Source organism: Chiloscyllium plagiosum, chromosome 3 (assembly GCF_004010195.1).
Source record: "Chiloscyllium plagiosum isolate BGI_BamShark_2017 chromosome 3, ASM401019v2, whole genome shotgun sequence".
NCBI lineage: Eukaryota > Metazoa > Chordata > Chondrichthyes > Orectolobiformes > Hemiscylliidae > Chiloscyllium > Chiloscyllium plagiosum.
Genome location: NC_057712.1, coordinates 107,351,173 through 107,370,059, shown reverse-complemented (window position 1 = coordinate 107,370,059; position 18,887 = coordinate 107,351,173). Strand labels below are relative to the sequence as shown.

Genomic DNA, 18,887 nt, shown 5'->3' with positions numbered 1-18,887 from the left:
GTTATCATAATGCTAAATGAATTATATCAGTTTAAAGTCATGTCATTTGGTATGAAATACGCTCTGGCCATATTTCAGAGACTAATTAATGTCTAACTAATAAGGTCATAGCCGGATTACCAAACTTCGTTGTGTACATTGATGACCTCTTGATTTTTAGTCACTCGTGGAAGGAACATTTACAACATTTGTCGAACTTGTTCGATCGACTTCGGAAGGCAGACTTGGTGGTTAAATGAGCTAAAAGTAAATTTGCCAAAGCCCAAGTCACCTTTCCTGAGCCATGTATTGGACATGGACAAATGGTCAACAGGATGCGAAAATGAAAGTAGTTGGGGAATTTCCCACACCATTGACAAAAAAGGGCTGCACTACAGTTCCTGGGATTGAGTGGATTTTATTGAAAGTTTGTGCCAACCTTTAGCAGTGTGGCAGCTCCACTCACTGAATTGCTAAAGAAAGGCAAGAGGTTTCAGTGGACAGAGGACTATCAGGTGGTGTTTCATAGCCTAAAAACTGTGTTAACCACAGCCCCAGTATTAGCGATACCTGATTACACAAAGACTTCAAGATGGATATTGAAGCCAGTGATGTGGGTGTTGGTGCTGTGCTCCTGCAGGAAGACAACGAGAAGATAGAAAGATCCATCGGGTATTTCACCAGGAAACTGAACATTCATCAGCAGTAATATTGGATGGTTGAGAAAGAGAATTTAAGCTTGGTATTGGCATCACAGCATTTCAGTGTTAATATTAACAGAAATGCACCTAAGACAATCATATACACTGATCGTAACCCATTGAAGTTTGTGGAGAAATTTAAGGACAAGAATGCCAGACTGTTGAGATGGAACTTGTTCAATTTGACAATTGCGCAAGTGGCAGGTCGAGAAAACATGATTTCCGTTGCATTGTCGAGACTTGAGCGAGAAACAGAGGCGTTCGGTGGTGGAAGAACCACAGACTGAATCCGAATGTAGTTGTGCATATTTGCATGTTTATAGTTACTGAATGTATATATGTGTTTAAAGTACTATCTGATTTTTTTTTAGGGTTTTGAGGAATGAAGCCATCTTTGGATATTGATGGTTCATTGTTTTTTAAGAGGGAACTGTCACAATGATGGCCTTGTACAAGGTTACTTTGCCCTTGTGTTTTGTTCTCAGAGAGGGGGTAATTGGTCAGGCTCCATCGTGTCTGAAGGTTGAATGGTTCACTGGAGCGTTGTTATTTACCCTAACAGATCAGACTAAAAGCTTGAAAATTCTTTTGAAATACTGGTCTAGTTAAGGGGGGGTGGCCAACTCTCTAGCTGTGCAGTTGAATTCAGTTTGGGAATGAGTTGAGTAAGAGTCACAGGGGAAACTGGAAGCCTTCTCTCTGTCCTTCTGCCCTTATGATTTCAAACTGTACGTTGCCTGTACCATTGTTTGCTGTTTGTGCTAAAGGATGTGTGTATTGGGACTGTCATACGTACTTTCGGAACAGCATCATTAAGTCAGGTTTGGATAAGATAAGTTATCCAGTATTCTGTTATCTGTTCTTTGTGCTTCATTCCGTGGTTTTGTTAATAAATTTTGTTTGCTTAAAACTTGGCAGCTAATTTACTCTGGGAGTATCCACTATACACCTAGCTGAAGAAATAACAAAGCTACAGTCTGGGCTACCTGCTTAAAAATGTTTTGAGAGATCTGGCCTGGTCCATAAAAACAGAAACATCAATAAAATATTCAAACAATGTGTAAACATTATCTTCTCATGCGGAGTCTATGCCAATTCCAAAATTTATCAAAGTAAATCAAGGCCGTATTAAAAATGTTTGCTTTCCGTTTTGTTCTTGTTTAGTCCACAGATTTTTACTTTGCAAAATTCATCTTTCGTGTACCACCAAGCCAAGTCTCGGGCAGCTGCTGCTGAAGGATAATGAAAGGCTCACAAGAGATTTGACTGCTTTTGTATGAGGGCTGGAACAACAGGTTCATTTTGTTCCAATAGAAATGCTCGACAAGTCTTGCAACAGCTGTGCAGAAAGGGAGAGACAAAGGTCAGTGACACTTCATCAGAATGACTGCAGATTGTGAACTTGAAACATTTTGATTATGGTTATGGTGCCGCCCTACAAAGTATTTCCAGGATTTTCTGTTTATAGTTCAGATTTTCACCCTCTGCATTGTTTTACTATCTTATTATCTACTCCACGTTGGGCATGGAGGTAGGCTTCAATTTAAAATAGGAGAATATTTATCACTCAGTGAAAAGCCATAGTCTTTTTGATGTTGTACAGGACATGTTTGAAAAACTGTAACTGGAAGGCTAACATGTGTGACCAAAGAGTGTTTAATTGCCTGACAAGGCAGTGCTTGTAAAGTGTATATCAAACAGATACTTGAGATAAACAGAAGCGGAATATCTACCTGAAGCTTCACACAGAAGGAACAGAACATATTTTAACAGATAGTAGGAAGTTGCATCAGATGGATATAGTGGTTCAAGGAGGTAGCTTACCATCACATTCTCAATTGCGAGAGAGTAAATTCTGCTCTAGCTAACTATGCCCACGTTCTATGAAGGAAACAAATAAATGCTTTATCAGCACACTGTACTTACGTCAGCCGTGCAACATTGCAAAGAATAAATCCACTTTTACTTTTGGTTCTCCAGCAAGCTCGCTTCTTATTGCTGTGTTAGATTAAACTTCCTCTTTCAAACATTTTTCTGCTCACTCGCTGTCTCCTGATCTGACTGCCACTAGGATGGCCTACCACAGTGATAACTTGTTCTTTAACTCTCCAAAGATTCCATCTATTCTCTTCCCTTGATTATGAACAGAGAGTGAAACCCTGGCAGCATCCTGCTGCTGAACAGCAGTAGTTCTCTATGTTGTTCCTCACAAACTTGTCACTGTCCTTTTCCTGTGGACAGGTGTGAAAACAGTCTCTTGAATTCAGTAGGTTTCTGTGTTCCATCTGCACGGCGTCCAGACATTTTAAGGCACTGTGTTGTGATGCCTCTGCAATTCCCACTTTTGCCTCAAGTTAAAGAAAACATTTTAAAGCAACTGTATTGTACAGTTCAGATTTGGTAACAAAATGGAATTCCTTCTCCTGTTATTTATGTCTCTGCCACTACTCTTAATTCTCTTTTCCTCAGCCTTGTATGGCTTTGCTGAGTGAAGACAGTTTTAATTCTTTAAAGTTGCCAAATTTTGGGGCAATTCCCTTTTATTACATAGAACATAGAAAATAGGAGCAGGAGATGGCCATCTGGCCCTTTGAGACTGCTTCACCGTTCATTATGATCATGGCTGATCATCCAACTTAATAGCCTGTTCCTGAATTCTCCCATATTCTTTAATCCCTTTCGACCCAAGTGCTGCATTCAACTCCTTCTGAAAATCATATAATGTTTTGGCCTCTGCTTTCCCTGGTCGTGAACTCCCCAGGCTCACTCTCTGGGTGAAAAGATTTTTCCTCATCACGGTCCTGAACGGTTTTCCCCTTATCCTTTGACTATGACCCCTCGTTCTGGATACCCTGCTATTGGGAACACTCTTCCTGCATCTATCCTGTCTAGGCCAGTTAGAATTTTAAAGTTTTTCATGAGTGTTCCTCACAGTCTTCTGAATTCCAGTCAATATAATCCTAAGTGACTCAACTACTACTCTATGTCAGTCCCACTATCTCAGAATTAGTCTGATAAACCTTCACCACACTCCTTCTAGAGCACTGCACTTTTGGACATGAAAATCTATCTGATGGAGGATTAAACCAAAACCTTGTTTGCCTGTTTAGTGGATGCCACAGCACTATTTTGAAGAAAAGTAGAGAAATTATTCCGGGTTAGCGAGTTTTGAGAAGATTTGTAGCTCAGGTTGAGGTTTTGGATGTAGGTTGCTCACTGAACAGGAAGGTTCATTTCCAAATGTTTCATTACCCTACTAGGAAACATTGTCAGTGGGCCACAGGCGAGGCAATGCTGAAACTTCCTGCGTTCTATTTATATGTTTGGGTTACTTTGGGTTGGTGATGTCATTTCCTGTGGTGATGTTATTTCCAGTGCTGAAGTCACTTCCTGTTCTTTTTCTCAGGGGTGGTAGATGGGGTCTAACTCGATGTGTTTGTTGATAGAGTTATGGTTGGACTGCCATGCTTCTAGGAATTCTCGTGCGTGTCTTTGTTTGGCTTGTCCTAAGATGAATGTGTTGTCCCAGTCAAAGTGGTGTCCTTCCTTATCTGTATGTAAGGATACTAGTGAGAGAAGGGTCATGTCGTTTTGTTGCTAGTTGGTGTTCATGCATCCTGCCAGTTTGTCCAGTGTAGTGTTTGTTACAGTTCTTGCATGGTATTTTGTAAATTACATTTGTTTTGCTCATTGTCTGTATTGGGTCTTTCAAGTTCATTAGCTGCTGTTGCTGGGTTTGTGGGCTATCATGATGCCAAAGGGTCTGAGTAGTCTGGCAGTCATTTCTGAGATGTCATTGATGTAGGGGAGAGTGGCTAAGGTTTCTGGACGTGTTTTGTCTGCTTGTTTGTGTTTGTTGCTGAGAAATCGGCGGACTGTGATCATTGGGTATCCATTCCTTTTGAGTACACGGTATAAGTGATTTTTCTCTGCTCTGCGTAGTTCCTCTGTGCTGCAGTGTGTGTTGGCTCATTGAAATAATGTTCTGATGCAGCTTCATTTGTGGGTGTTGGGGTGATTGCTTCTGTACTTCAGTACTTGGTCCGTATGTGTTGTTTTCCTATAGACGCTTTACTGTGACATCTAGGAATGGCAGTTTGTTGATGTTTTCCTCCTCTTTAGTGAATTTTTTTGTGAATCCCAGTTGTTCTGGTCAATATTCATGCCTCAGTCTACACCACAAACTGATTTATCTGGTAGCATCTGTGGAGAGAAAGCAGAGTTAATTTTTCGGGTCCAGTGACCCTTCTTCAGGATCTCAAGCATTAACTTTGCTTTCTCTCCTCAGATAGTGCCAGACCTGCTGTGTTTTTCCAGCAATTTCTGTTTTTGTTTGCTGATTTCCAGCATCCCCAGTTCTTTTTGTTTTATTAAGCAGATTATCTGGTTGTTATCACAAAGTTAAACACATACGTTAACATGAAGTAAGATGTTGACAGAGTATGGAAGTTAGTCTCTGGTGCTGATATACCTGGCTTGTCCTAGGCCCGATCTTCATCACTTGCTTTATTCATGATCTTCCATCCATCAATAAGTCAGGAGTGGAGATGTTCATCCTTGATTGCATAATGTTCAGCACCATTCATGACCCCTGAGATACTGAAATGGACCATAGTTCAAATGCAACAAGACCTGGACAAAATTCAGATCTGGACTGATAAGTGGCAAGTAACATTTGTACCATGCAAATGACAGGCAATAACAATTTCCAATGAAAGACACTTTAACAACTATCCCTTGACATTTAATGGTGTTATTGTCACTGAATCCCCCACTATCAACATTCTGGGGCGGGGGGCACCATTAACCAGAAACTGAACCCGACTTGCCACATTAATACAGTGGACAGAAGAGCAAGTCAGAGGCTCGGAATACTGCAGTGTATAACTCACTTCCTGTCCTGGTAAAACCTGTCTACTGCCTCGAGGCATAAGTCAGGAATGTGATGGAATACATACCTTTTACTTGGAACAACACTAAAGAAGCTTCACATCTATAGGATAAAGCAGCCGCTTGGTTGGTATTACATCCTCCAACACTGATGCGCAGTGGCATTGCAGAGGTTCACCAAAAATCCTTACAAGCACTCTCCAAACCTACATCACTTTCATCTAAAAGGACAAGGGCCGAAGGTAAATGGGATCATGACCACCTGCGTGTTCCCCTCTGTTTTAAAAAATTCTCAAGGTCAGGTTCGTAGGAGAGTAGTCTGACACAGAACAAACGACCAAGAGGCGAGACTGCTAGAATATGGGCATTTTATTCCCCGCAGCGTCGCACAACGGGTCTGGCTTATACTCACTCTACATGTTACAAAAACTGGGAGCCGTCAGTTCTCGTAGAGCGGTTGCCAACAACCCACGCTCGGCGGTTAAACGTAATCCCGGAGCAGACTCACCGAACTGGAGACTTTTCCAGCTTTTTATTCTTTTCCAGATATAAACATTCATGGGCAAGGCTAAAAAACACATTCCATTCTGGTTACATACAGATAAGAAGATTCACACGGGACTAAGCAACACCTCCATTCCGGTTAGATTCACACATGTATTGGGACATAATTTTTAACCGTTTCACCACATTCCACTGCTTGGAATTTTACACCACACCCTCCAACCACCCACTATCCTGACTTGGCAATATATCATTATTCCTTCAGTGTCACTGGGTCAATAAAGCTGGATGTCCCACCCAATGGCATTGTGGGTCTACTTACAGCACAAGGAACTGCTCTGCCAAGAAGATGCCACTGAGAAAAGGGGACATTCACCAAAAGAAAATTGAAGGCAAAGGGGTAAGAGGCTGTCGTGAGTTGATTCTTAAAAGATATGGATCAGAAATAAAAAGCCAAAATGCTGTATTAAAAACGGTTTTTGAATTAGAAAAGGGAAATTGAAACTTGTAGGGAAGAATGTACAGCCGTAGGCCTGAGCTAGAAATGGCTGAGAAATAATGGAATTATAAAAGTAGCAAGCAGAGTGTGGATTCAAAATTGAGTAATTACTCCTGATAACTCCCTGGGAGAAGCTGGTGGAGTCCAGGTAGAGGAACATCAGGCTCAAAAGAAGAAAAGGGGAGAAAAGATAAAAAGGTCCACCGCAGGAGTCAAAATGCTGCAAAGAAATAAAAGACAATTGTGTGAGAAAGCTTCTTAATTTGCAAATTTTTAAAAATTTCATATGTCTAAGAGAGAACAGTTGTGGAAGGAATGGTTCGGTTTGAATACTTTACTGTATCTCACCTTCAGGTGAGTGGAGGCAGCACTAGAGTTGCATGATGGAGGAGGAAACAGGTAGACATGGTGATGATGCAGATATATGGCGAGATGCAAACCTGGGAGTCAAGTGAAGCAGCAGGTTTTTAATTGCTCTAGATTACGTTCTGACAGAAGCCACAGAGAGTGGTGGTATTGCTAACCAAAGGCTAACATTAGAGAAGGGCACCAAAGATAATGTCTTCCATGTTCCATTGTTTAAGTGGAGGGAATTTCTCCTTATTCAGCACTGGATATTGGACAAGCTATGTGGAAAATCAGGGATGATAAAGGGTTCAAGAAAGATGACAATGAGATAGAAATAGATACTGTTAGTATACACATGGGGTCGAATATTGAGTATTTTTGAGTGATTTCAGTAAGGCAGAACAAATGGATAAGAAAAGGTCAAATTTCTTTCAATTGCCCCAGGGGAACTTAAATATTCATCATCCTGGACAAGTGCTTTCCTTTATTGTCTGAGTACTGAGTACAGGAGTTGGGAGGTCATGTTGTGGCTGTACAGGACATTGGTTAGCCACTGTTAGAATATTGCGTGCAATTCTGGTCTCCTTCCTATCGGAAAGATGTTGTGAAACTTTAAAGGGTTCAGAAAAGATTTACAAGGATGTTGTCAGGGTTGGAGGATTTGAGCTATAGGAAAAGGTTGAATAGGCTAGGGCTGTTTGTCCCTGGAGTGTCGGAGGCTGAGGGGTAACCTTATAGAGGTTTATAAAATCATGAGGAGCATGGATAGGATATAGACAAAATCTTTTCCTTGGGGTTGGGCAGTCCAGAACTAGAGGACATGGTGAGAGGGGAAAGATATAAAAGAGACCTAAGGAGCAACTTTTTCACACAGAGGGTGGTACGTGTATAGAATGAGCTGCCAGAGGAAGTGGTGGAGGCTGATAAATTGCAACATTTAAAAGGCACTTGGATGGGTATATGAATAGGAAGGGTTTGGAGGGATTATGGGCCAGGTGCTGGCAGGTGGGACTAGATTGGGTTGGGATATCTGGTTGGCAGTGACGAGTTGGACTGAAGGGTCTGTTTCCGTACTATACATCTCTATGAATCTAAGTGTAACAGCAATATTTGAAAGTCTGGCAGTGAAACAATAAAAGAAATATGTACTTTTCCTCCTTTATTATACTTATCGCAATATTCTGCTGAGTATTGCAGGCTGAACAATGCTTTGAAAAGGCTGTACACAATTCCGAAGGTTCTGCACAAATGTACATTACTTCCACCAAGAGAAATACAAGTGAGCTTGTTCAAGGAGATTTTCTGTACCTGCCTCTAGAGGGCAGTGGGTATTCTAACACTTTTAATAAAAGGATGCAACAACAATGTACTGTATATCATATAAAGGAAGTACCTGGCCAATAACATTTACTTGTAAGTATTTCAAAGGCACATCGGGCTGGCCTCCTGCTGTCTTTCTGTCAGCATGCTCCTCATCATCCATTTCTTGTGGGCAAATTAATGCGTAACATTTTCCCAACAAGATCATCAGGGAGTGCTGCAAATATTAATTTAAATTCCTTTATGCTATACTCTCCACATCTTATCACTGACTGCAAAATAGCTGCTGACCTTGTGATTACATCTTAGTTCTTTTAAACAATTAGATGCTCGACTCAAATGGTCTATGTCCAGACACAGGTCACAGAAAATACTGCATTTGTTGCTAATCTTTAGAATTGTTAATGCATGGTGATGTTTACACCATTCACAGTGAATTTGTTAGAGGAAGAAAACTGTTCAGTTTATGTTCTGAGCAGGGTTTTAGATTTAAAATAACGGTTTTCCTGGAGGAAATCTGTCAAAGTAAGCCTTAAGAATTAATTATGGAACAGCCCAGTTGACCGAATCTAAGTGCCCAAAGCAGATCTATCAGTGCTGGTTTGAAGGCTAAGAGGCAAAGAAAGCTGAAGCAGAGGACTGATTTAGGGAACAAGACCCCACTGTACAGCTTGAAAACAAAAGGAAGACCCCACTATGGACAGTATGTTAATGGTGATCAGTTGATAGTTTCCTGCCAGGGCTAATATCTATCTGGGCATGAAGGGCTGGCCCCACAACAGGGCAGCTAGCCCAATAAGGAGCTCAGGAGCTTTGTCTGTACCAACAGTAACACTGGAAGGAGTTTCAATTCCAAGGCAGGTAGCTTTCTGCGATAGCTGGAGCCAGGCAGATGACCTCCAACAAGGGAGAGGTGGCATTGAGAGCGATAGTGGCTGAGAAAGAGTAGTTGCCCACTGGCAGCCTGCCAGGGTTTACCTTGTGACTTTTCCACCGCGTAACAGACCCTCTTGGTGCTGGCAAAATCCAAGTGGAGGAAAGTAATTGTCGTTAGTCGGTGTGATCTTAAGTAAGTTTATAGGTCATCGAGTGTGCAGCCTGCCAACGTGGCAGCAAGATGTCAAGCTTCCTTCCCAATGCCTTGCCCAAACATATTGACAATCCTTTCATCCCCCATTCTGTCACCAAAGGGCTGGGAAAACTCTGGACATTTCACCTCGAACCCCCGCACTTCCCGTTTAGCCAGAATCCGGAGAAGGGTGGAAAACTCAGCTGCTCAGAACGGTGAGTCATTTAGTTACACAAGTCTGTCTGCCTGTATTTTAACAGTAATGCTATTAAAGTCGGACAGCACCTGTGTCGGGAGAAGAAGGTGGTCTAGAGCAAAAGACCGAGTAAGTGAATACAGACAAATGAAAAGTAGATGGTAATAGCAGAAAATAGATCTGCACCGCAAAGAGCAAACCCATGCATGTAAGACATTAGTGAAAACAGAAAACACATGGTGTGAAGTTGTTGAACTCAATGTCAGTACTAAGGATTTTAAAGTACTGAAGTGTAAAATGAAATGCTGGTCCTTTGGCTGTCTTGGACTTCACAGGAGGACTGCAACAGGTCTAGGATAGAAATGTTAACATGAGAGCAAGATGGTTCATTGAAATGCCAAACATCTGGAAGTTCACAGTCAAATTTATGGACAGAGACAAAACAACTGTTGATGCCGGAATTCAAGGTAGACAAGCAGGAGAACAGAAGAACACAACAAGCCAGGCAGCATCAGGAGGTGGAGAAGTCAACGTTTGGGTGTAACCAACGAGCGTTGACTTCTCTACCTCCTGATGCTGTGTGGCTTGCATAATTATGGACAGAGCAGAGGTGTTCTGCAAAATGCTCACCCGTATGTTTGGTCTTGCCAGGGTAGAGGAGCTGATGATTAATCTCTATCACGTGTTTCATTTGTTCCACCTCATCCCTTCTGCCAAAAGGCCAACATTTTTCCATACCTGATGGAGGGTCAAATTGGAATCTGATTCTCTCTTCATAAATTCTGTCAGATCAGCTGGCATTCTGCAGCGCTTTCAATTTTTGATTATTGAACTTATGTTTGCCAGGTGTCCCAACACTCAACAGGACCCAGTAGTCGATAGGGTCCAAGAAGGGCCTGAATCCAGTGAGTATGTGTCTTTACAGCTTTTCCTAAGGGAAAGGGAAACAAGAGTGAAGCCTATGAACCAAAATATCCAAACCCCAGCCATCATCAGACACTGTGCTCCCCCTGGACCACCAATGCAAAGCTCCCCATCCTCAGGACTGGGGCTCAATTCTCCTCCTTCCAATCTCCTACATACTGAGAATAAACAATAACAAAAAAAATGCATTATAGTTTGAAACATTTATAATCATTGAGCACATTGAATAGTTTGTTGTTAATTTCTGTTTTGTTTGACCAAATATCCCGATGTTAGTTTCTTTATCTGTCCTACGTTGTTTTGGCTTTGCATCATGAAACCTGTCATCAATTAATCTCTCCTGCCCTCCATTCTATTTCAGATCTTCCCTTTTTCATGTTTTCCCCAATCTCCCCTCGCTCATAATGATTTGCACTTCTAATATTTCCCAGATCTGATGAAAGGCTACAGACTGGTAAAATTAACTGTTTCTCCTTCTGAAGAAGCTATTTTACCTTCTGAGTGTTCTCAGCATTTACAGTTTCTGTTAATCTGTGAGTTGGAACATGTGTTGGAACAACACAGAAATTAAAAAAACAACAACTGGGGTGCTAATCACTTGTAAAAGAATCCCGCTGACTGGAATGTAAAATTGAACTGCTGTACCTATTTATTTAACCTCTATTAACAGAGAAAGTTACACTGTACATTCCGCGTGGGAAAGTAGGTAACTATTATACAGCTAGTTATGCAGAAGGCAAACGTGTACACTTGTAAATAACAACATGATGCATGGTAACAGATAACCTCAGATTTATGGTGTGCACATCTAATCTGAAAAGGCATATTCATGAATCTAAAATGAATGGAACATTACCTAAATGATCTTTGTGAAAGATTTAGCACATTGCAGTGGCATTAATGCTGCTTATTTTAGTCAGCATATTTTTCATTTTAGTACATAATCATTAGGAAAATGACTTGGTTATGTGTCAAAGGCATATGGTTACAACATATTACTGCTGATTAGGAATGCATGAAGAAAAAATACATCGCAACATTTCACACAAATTTCAGATTAAAACTGTGTCTGTCAAAGGTTGAATTATATAAAACTGTAATTAAGACACAGAACAATTACATAAATTAGGTCAGACACAAAGAACCTTTCATTGCCTGAAGAAGAAGGCAGTAAGGCAATTTATGAGACCACGGTGTTGTTGAACTGCACTTTGCAGAATTGGCAGATCACAGGATTTTGCTCTGTCCTATGTTTTCCTGCCTACATTTTCTGATGATCAAAGAAGCTTGCACAGCCATCCGTATTTCTGATCTGTAGTTCCAGGAACACATGGTCAGTGCTCAGTGGTGCAGTTGGTATATGTTTTTACCAAGGGGAAGCTTTTGACCCTGTTGGCCATTTTCACCGCTCAGCCAGAGAAAAAATAATGGTTTAAACTGACGGTAGGCTATTTGTCAAATTGTGGGATCGCTGTTCATCAAACTGGGTACAATGAGGACCACCCCAAATTCCTTCACTTTATGAGGAATATAAACTTCGGCAGATAAAGCTATTAGAAATGTAAATCTCAAAGAAGGTTTTCCCATCTCTTCCATACCTTGACAAGTCCCCAGGCCTACTCCGATTGAAGTGTTAACCCGCCTCTTTTAAAACAATTAGAAAGCTTTAAGTGCTTTAGCGAAGGATCTGTTAGCTGCCTATTGCTCTTTTGGGAAATCGCTTTTTGAATCTTCAGTTTTACTGGAGGCTCATTAATATGATATTCATGTTTTCAATTTCTCTGATCACAGAGCAAGTTAAATAACCCACTAGTATACCCATAATCTCTGCCTTTGATGGTTCTAAATATCTAGCTTTCCCTCTGTATACCTGTTGGCAAAACTTAGTTTGAAGTTTTCACAATATTATTGTCACTTTTGTCTGAATGGTTGGTAAAGCGTCAAATGAACATTCGATAGCTGGTGTAAAAAATGGTTTAACAAGATATTCATAGTGGCTTATTGGTGAATTTTACGTGACTAAAACAATTCCACTTCTTTTCTAAGATTTACACTGGAGCAGATTTCAAATCACCAGCCCTACTGAATTTTCTGAGGTTCACTTTATGCTATTGAATTTGACCCTGGAAACAAGTTCTTAACAGAGAGTTATGGACAAAAGATAGCTGAAAAAGATAATAAGAAATTAAATAATTTTGTTGCCAATTGCAATCACGCAGAAAGTAGAAAACTCACAACAGTCCAAAAGGATTGCAGGCACCAAAAGTGGAACTTTGGAAGGCAATGGAATTCTCAGAAAAAATCCCAACATCTCTAATGCAGCTGAGGAGTTTTTCTTTTCATAGACAGACCAAGATTGCCTTTTGCAGCCCAGTATCATAAAAGCTATCCAATCTGAATGGAAGCTATTTAAATATAAGCATCAACTTAACTTCAATATGCAGGTGTCCAGATGAATCACTGGATTAAAACACTTTTGAAACACTGTGTAACATCTAACAACAGCATTTCAAGGTGTGAAAAGACATCATACAACTCCTGTAAGTTTCAGATTCCCCAGCAGCTCTCCACTTTCTTTAAGAAGAAGCTGTAGAAGCTTACATGCCTTTACTGGCCATCCCAAGCCTGGACGACCAGATGACATCAGTGGTGAAGGAGAAACTCTGATTTTGACCCTATTTAAAATGGGGAGTTCAAACATACCGGGACAGGTGTGTGTTTCACTGGAAGAACACAGCAAGCCAGGCAGCATCAGGAGGTGGAGAAGTCAATGTTTTGGGTGTAACCCTTCTTCAGGTATGTGTTTTGGCATTCCAGATCGACAAAAGAATAAGAAAATATGTGATGCTGGGAATATGGAGGAAACTTTGGATTTCCTCCAAAAAAAACATCTTTGGTGCAGTGAAGTGTTTCTCAGAATTTATTTGAAAATTCAGTCTTGGATCTATGCAAGTCAGATATATGCAGGGCAATGAATCTTGAATTTAACTATGAGATGTGCAGATTTTGTGATCTGACAGAAACATTACTTAAAACTTGAAGAATGTCAAATGGTGTCCCAAGAATATTGAGTCCTTCAATAGGGAATTGGATGATTATTTGACCAATAATAATGTGCAAGGGTATTGGGAAATAAAAGGAGATTGGCACTAGGGAGTCATATGTGTTTAATGAGCTGTGCTGGCACAATGGGCTGAGTGGCCTCCTCCTGCATCATAGCAATGTTGTGATTATGTCAGTGATGGAAATCTGACCAGAGCTTTAACCAGGCAGTACTGATAGGGGCAGTAGAAGCAATAAAAGAGCAAACTTAGGAACTGAAGATCTGTGCAATGAGGAAAATGAAAGCCTCTTCAGCTTCAATAAATAATGAAAAATGGATTAAAAATCAGTCCAGTGAGAAAGCTGCCACCCTGTTGCTCAAAGCTCATCTCATGAGGGATCATTCACATTGACATTGATCGTATAGAACACAACATGGATCACTCATTAAGGTTCAACCTTTGAAAATGTAAGCATGAATAATGGGGCAAAGGCTATCATTGCGCAATATGACAAAAAAAATGTAAGCAATGAGAAGAACAGGTAATTTCAGTTTGCACTAATGGGTTAACAGCATGAGTGTAAAAGACCATAATGTAATGATAATGTAATTTCACATTATTAGACGGGAACTGGAGAGTGATCTTATGGAAAAGTTGCTCTGAGCTCATATTGACCTCTCAATCTGTATGTTCAATGTCTGTTATTAGAATGAACATTGACTGCAGCAGAATCATTTAAAAGACAATCAGGCTCCATATCGCTCCAAGCAGAAGATAGAACAGTTCCTGGGAAATACTGACAAGACCAAGTGTATGCTTTGTGATCTTTTTTCAGATGTTTAACAAAGATATCTTGTGTTTGAAGGATCACTGACCTGAAATGTAATTTCTTTTTTTCTCTCTACAGATGCTGTCAGACACATTGGGCTTTGCAGCATTTTCTGTTGTGATTTCAGATTTCCAGCATCTGCAGTATTTTGTTTTAGAAGTAGGATTGAATGCTATTACTGTGGTAATGAAAACAGCCAGTGCACAACAATTGGACCATGGAGCAAAACCAATCTTATTGGAATAAAGGTTTACAATTCCTGTTGCTGACTGTGAACTTGTGATTTTGGTATTGTGTCTTGCAAAATGTCAAGATCCCAGTCAGGATTTAGGATTGGAATTTCCCACAATAAATCTTTAAAGGACTGGTTAACCAAAGATGATCAAAAGGAGAACAGTTGCTATCCGAAACAAAATCACCAATTGTTGGGAAAACTCAGCAGGTCTGGAGCATCTGTGAGGAGAAAGCAGAGTTAACATTTCTGGTCCAGTGATCCTTCATCAGTGAACTTATTTCCCTAGAGCTATGACTGAACTCAATGTTGCTTGATGTAGGTCATAATCCTGTTCCCAAATAGTTTATGCACATGTCAGACAGTATCTTGTTGCCTCTTGTATCTCCTTAGAAAAGTAGGCCTGATTCAATTGTCTGGGTGCAAGAAAGAGTCATTGAGTCATAGAGCTGTACAGCATAGAAACAGACCTTTGTGTCCAACTCATCCATGCCGACTAGATATCCTAAACTGATCTAGTCTCATTTGCTAGCATTTGGCCTATATCTCTCTAAGCCCTACCTATTCATGTACCCATCCAAATGCCTTTTAAATGCTGTAATTGGAGCAGCCTCCAACATTTTCTGTGGCAGCTCACTACATATATGCACAACCCTCTGCGGGAAAAGGTTGCCCCTTAGGTCCCTTTTAAATCTTTTCCCTCTCACCTTTTGACATGCGACTCCACTTTGAAGGAGATATGAACCTGCACTCCAAGGTCTCTTTGTTCAGCAACATTCCCTAGGACCTTAACATTAAGTGTATAAGTCCTGCCCTGATTCACCTTTCTGAAATGCAGCACCTTGCATTAAATTAAACTCCATCTGCCACTCCTCGGCCCATTGACCCACCTGATCAAAAACCTGGTTGTACTCTGAGGTAACCCTCTTCACTGTCCACTCCACCACCAGTTTTAGTGTCATCTGCAAACTTACTAACCATACCTCCTATGCTCACATCCAAATAATTTTAAGAAATGACAAAAGCAGTGGACCCAGCACCGATCGTTGTGGTGCACTGCTGGTCACAGGCCTCCAGTCTGAAAAGCAACCCTTCACCACCACCTTCTGTCTTCTACCTTCAAGCCGTTCTTGTATCGAAATGGTATTCTCCCCATAGTCCATGTAATCTAACCTTGCTAACCAGTCTACCATGAGGAAACCTGTCAAATGCCTTACTGAAGTCCATGTAGACAGTGTCCACCCTCTGCCCTCATCAATCTTCTTTGTCACTTCTTCAAAAAACTTAATCAAGTTAGTGAGACACAATTTCCCACGCACAAAGCCATGTTGATGGTCCATAATCAGTCCTTGCAATTCCAAATACATCTATATCTTGCCCCTCAGATCCTCTCCAACAACTTATCCAACATTGACATCGAGGTCACTGGTCGAAAGTTCAGTTTTCTTCTTTCCAGTGGAGATAGACTCAGATCATATTCTGAGCACTTGATTCCTGCTATTTCTTCATGAAATTTGTTTGTCTCAGTTGAATTACAGTCATAGATAGACTACAACAGTTCAGTATGTAGTTCACTACCATCTTCCCAAAGACAGTTATGGCAGGCAAGGAATGCTGATGTTGCTAGCAATGCCCATATCTCATGAAATAATTTTGAATGTATGTTTATGTAAGATTGTCCATTTAGGACATTCATCCTCAAATTGTTCAGGGTCTTTTCGTTTCTGGCAAACCGGCACAGTGGCCAATGGTTAGCACTGCTGCCTCAGCACCAGCGTCCCAGATTCGATTCCAGCCTCGGGCGACTGTCTGTGAGGAGTTTGCACATTCTCCCTGTGCATGCGTAGGTTTCCTCCCACAGTCCAAAGATGTGCAGGTCAGGTGAATTGCCATGCTAAATTGCCCGTAGTGTTAGGTACTCTTCGGAGGGTCGATGTGGGCTAGTTGGGCCAAAGAGCGTGTTTCCACACTGTAGGGAAACTAATCTAATCTAGGGGCATGTAATTCCACACAATCAGAGATTTGTTCTTCTGTTTTAATTATTTTTAGAAGTCATTTTCATTCTGTATTACATTCTCAGAGATCAGTCAGTGATTAGGCTCCAAAATGACCCATCTAGTTCATTTTAATATTATATTCCACATGTAACCTAAAGGTTCCATGACAAACTTATTGTTGGTAAGATATGAGAGAAGGTTACTCTGTTCCATTCTCAGTAGCTATAGAAAAAAGGCACCAAGATGTCACACTGTTTATTTCAGTACAAAGTTTTAATACACAAGTCAGAATATTTTTGCAAGTTCACAGCAACTTTAAATCTCTGAAAACAAATCTAAACAAGATAAGTTTATCTTGATGGAATATCTTGATGGGCAGCGAACTGATTATAGCTTCCCCTTGTCATTATTTTGATTCAGGAAGTATATTGCACAACTATTCAATTGGTATATGTGCCTTTTGGTAGTGTCAACATAGTGAATAACAACATAATATTGTGGGGTTTGGCAAACACTTGAAATTACAGGAAGAATCAACCTGAAATTTAATGAGGACACTTGTGGATTTGGAGTCATTGTTTTGATGATATTATTAATTGTGAAAGCTTTAGGCTGAAATTTATGGCAATCACAGACATAGATCCTGCAGCCCATAAATAAATGCTAGAAAGAGGTGAAGAAACATTGAGGCAAGGTCAATTAATTCATAGAAAATCACATTGGAAAGGCATTACTTTTACAAAATCATTACCGCAAACAATTGTTCAATGGAACTAAAATTATGAATAGAAATAAACATTGTGAGACTGAAAATGATTGATTATACAAGATCTTGTTTTTAACTTCCATCATCCTCAAACACCAATACAAATTTCAGGTGAAGCATAATAGGCATAATTAGAGGTCATGTTGCTCCCTCACCAATTTATCAAATTTGTTAACTTGATGCAGGAAGAAGATGCATGCAGCAATTGTGAGGGAAACATTAAAAGGCATCCAAAATTGTAATTCTGACTCCTCGGTTTCCTCGTTGTTGATATTTTCTTGATCACATCTAAAATAAAGCCGTGGCTTTTTCCAAAATAAATCTTTTGTTCCAGCAATTGCTGCTTCAGTCCAATTGCAATTCTGTGCAGTTTCCTCTTCCTCTCCCAGATGTAAATTGTTTCACACAGGTACCGGAGCAGAAATCTTCAAGGTTGATTTGAATTCCTTAGCCATCATTTGTATAATGATCCAGGAATGATGAATGCTCAGGTTGCCTTTGATTACGAGTGATGGCTTCGCAGAGAAAATTCCACTTAACCGCAGAGCAACTATTTCTTCCTCCTCAAGCTGTGCACATACTGCCCACAGGATCTTTCATTTAACAGATGGCCACACATTTCATTTTAAGTGATAGAAGGAGCAACAGGTCGACAGCATTTCTCCTTTATTGAATTTGATAGTAGGTCTGCTTCCTTTAACATTCAAAACTCTTTGCCAAGTGCAGCAAATTTGATCTGATGAACTGAATGCCCGTTGCCCTACTTTTCAACTTGTCTATTGAGTCAAACAATGTACAAACCGCTTTCCAGCTGAGTATGAGGCAGTTGACCTGCTCCCAAGCCTGGCACATTGTGCATACCATTCATTTCGAGGAGTAGGAGGGCTCTCTATGTTCCAGGTATGACTGCTTCCCATTGCAACACCTCCTTCGGCTGAGCCAGTCAAGACTGGGAGGCCAGCAATGGACTCAAAGACATTTATTTGTTTTTGGATACAGAATTATAAACATATTCCTGCTAGGGAGGAATTGAAGCCAAATAGATAATTTAGCTGAAACATGACACACATCTTGAGAAAGCTCTCCTGTCTTCAGAAAATGACAATGTTCTCTATCTTTGAGATGACTGCAATGATTAGCTCGTGTTTGTAGGATATTTGCCAATTTCCTTTCATCTCATGAGAAATGATTTCAGTCTGGAATGTGTTCATTTTGTGTGTTTGCTGGATTGTTTGACTCAGCAAAAGAAGCACATAATTCCAAAACACAAAATATCCCCCAGACACAGCAGCACAATAATGGATGGCTGTTATCCAGCTGCAAAGTGATAACAAAGGTCTCTTGACTCTTTCTTGGTTTGTCGATATGACCCTGCCTAAGTTAAAGAAGACAGAGCTTTCAGACAAAAGAATTAATATGAAGCTGATGAACATTTATTTTCTCTCACGAAATGATTTCTCTCAAAATATGTCTCAAAGACTTTGTGTTATTACATCTAAATTCATCTGAGTCTTGCTTTTATTTCTATTCACAGCAATTATGAAGCTTGAATGCTCCAGCTCTACCAATAGTGAGGTAATGTTAACCAT

The 18,887-nt window shown here is 40.4% G+C and overlaps 1 long non-coding RNA gene across 1 annotated transcript; it reads left to right on the top strand.

Annotated features, from left to right (window-relative positions):
• The first annotated feature begins 1,422 nt into the window (after window positions 1–1,422).
• On the top strand, window positions 1,423–14,272 carry LOC122548673. The gene is made up of 4 exons (XR_006311301.1): window positions 1,423–1,501; window positions 1,845–2,043; window positions 10,353–10,411; window positions 14,183–14,272. It is a non-coding gene; the product is annotated as an uncharacterized LOC122548673 (long non-coding RNA).
• The last annotated feature ends 4,615 nt before the right edge of the window (window positions 14,273–18,887 follow it).